Source organism: Penaeus monodon, chromosome 11, assembly GCF_015228065.2.
Source record: "Penaeus monodon isolate SGIC_2016 chromosome 11, NSTDA_Pmon_1, whole genome shotgun sequence".
In the NCBI taxonomy this organism is placed as follows: Eukaryota; Metazoa; Arthropoda; class Malacostraca; order Decapoda; family Penaeidae; genus Penaeus; species Penaeus monodon.
The window spans coordinates 13,197,190-13,199,689 of NC_051396.1; positions in this window are offsets into that span (position 1 = coordinate 13,197,190).

Consider the following 2,500-nt stretch of genomic DNA (forward strand, 5'->3'; position numbering starts at 1 on the left):
AGATAGGAGGGTAAGAAGAGTAGAGAAGTAGAGATTAGAGAAAGAGAAGAGTATGAGACAGAAAGTAGACGTAAAGAGAGAGAGAAGCAGATACACGGACAGATAGGTGAACAGAAGAAAATCAATTGGGTATTACAATATGATATTAACATCATATATTATCATATTTTATTATAATAAAAATATAACTATATATATATATATATATGTATATATATATACATATATGTAATTATCCTCTCTCTTCTTTCTTCTCTCTTCTTCTCTTCTCATCTCTATCATCTCTCTCTCTCTCTCTCTTCTCTCTCTCTCTCTCTCTCCCCTCTCTCTCTCTTCCTCTCTCCTCTCTCTCTCTCTCTTTTCCCCCCCGAGTCCCCCCTGTTGGGCATGGTTTCACGTTTTGTTTAATTTTTTTTTTAATCCCTTTTTTTTTTGTTTACTTCCCCAATTCGTGTGGTTCTTTCCCCTTTTTCTTTCCTTCCTTTCTCTTTCCCTTTTTGCCCCCTTTTTTGGTCTTCTCCTTTTTCTAAAACCCTTACATTTGCATTTTCTTTTTTTCTCTTCTTGGGGGGGGCCCTTTTTGGGGGGGGGGGGGGGGGGGGGGAAAAAAAAAAAAAAAAAAAAAAAAAAAAATTTGGGGTTGGGGTTTCTTTTTAAAAAAAAGGGGGGGGGGGGGGGGGGGGGGCCTCCGTTTCTTCTTTAAATTAAATCTCTATTTAAAACCTTCCTCCTCTTTTCTTTTTTAAATTCCCTTTACCAAAAAAAAAAAAACCCAATCGTTAAATTTTTTTTTTTATTTTCAAATTTTTCTAATATTTTTTAAATTAATATTTATCTGAAATTATTCCTCTTCCCCCTCTTTCTTTCTCTCCTCCCCTCTCTTCCTCCTCCCCCCTCTTTTCTCCTCTTCCCCCTCCTATCTCCTTCTCTTCCTTCTCTCTCCTCCCCTTCCTCTCCTTTCTCTCCTTTCTTCCCCCCTCCTCCCCCCCCCCCTTCTTCATCTCTCCCCCTCCCCTCTTTCCCTCCTCCTCTCCCCCCTCTCCCCTTCCTCTCTTCCTCTCCCTCCCCCCCTCCTCTCCTCTCTCTCTCTCCCTCTTTTTTTTCCTTCCCTTCCCCTCTCCCCCCTCTTTCTTCTCCCCTCTTTTCCCCCCCCTTTTCCCTCCCCTCTCTCCCTCTCCCCCTCCCCCCCCCCCCCCCCCCCCCCCCCTTCCTCCCCCCCCCCGCCCCCCCCTCCCCCCCCTTCTCTCCTTTTTCCCCCCTCCTCTTTCTTTCTTTCTTTTCTCTCCTCTCTCCTCTCTCTCCTCTCTCCCCCTGTCCTCCTCCCTCTTTTTCCCCCCCCCCCCTCTCTCTCCTACCTCCCCCCTCTCTCTCTCTCTCCCTCCCCTCTCCCTCTCCTCTCTTCTCTTTTCTCCTTCTTCTCTCTCTCTCTCCCCTCCTCTCTCCCCTTTTTTCTTTCCCTCCCCCCTCCTCCTCTCTCTCTTCCCCCCCCCCCCCCTTCCTTTCTTTCCTCTTTTCCCCTTCTCTCCTCTCCATCTCTCCCCTTCTCTCCTCTCTCCCTCCCTCTCTTCCTTTTCCTCCTCTCTCTCCCTTCTCCTCTCTCCTCTCTCTCCTCTGTTCACTCCACTTTTTTTCTTTCCCCCCCCCCCCCCTCCCCCCTCTCTCTTCTCCCTCTCCCCTCTCTCTCTCTCTCTCTCTCTCTCTCTCTCTCTCTACCCCCCCCACCCTCTCTCTCCCCTCTCCTCTCCTTCTCTCTCTCTCTCTCCCCTCCCCCCCCCTCCCCCCCCCCCCTTCTCTCTCTCTCACTCTCTCTCTCACTCTCCTCTCTCCTCTTTTTTCCCCCCTCCCCCCCTCTCTCTCTCCCCCTCTCTCTCCCCCCCCTTTCTCTCTCTCCCCTCTTTCTAGGGCACATCACCCAAAACGGACATTTCAAAAATTTTTTAAATATTTTTCCAACGAAAAAAAGACGGGGTAAAGCCTGAACTGCGTTCTCGCCGTTTTAAATATCTTTGAAATATTCTTAAAACTTCACGGCCCTTTAAATGGATATAGTCAACCTTACTGTTTTTCTCCCTTACTCAGGCCTGAGTATGTAAAGTGAGTATATTAATTTTGCGTGTTATATTTTGAAAAATCCCCATGCATATATGTATGGGGGGGGATATCTTTTTTAAACCCAAATAACATAACCCGTATATCGTGTTTAAATACAATTGTGTTTCTTTTTGGTGTTCAAAAAGGATGCATTACGGTATGTTTAGAGGAGAAGAGGAGAGAGAAAAGAGAGGGAAAAAGATGGGAGAGAGAAAGAGGAGGGAGAAGGAGAAGGAGAGGAGAGAAGAGAGAAGAGTAAAGGGAAGAAAGAGATAAGTAGAAGAGGGGAAAAAAGAAGTCAATCGAAGATAGTAAATAGATTAAAGTGAAATAATGATAGATAGATAGATAGAGAGAGAGAGAGAGAGAGAGAGAGAGAGAGAGAGAGATAGAGAGAGAGAGCGATAGC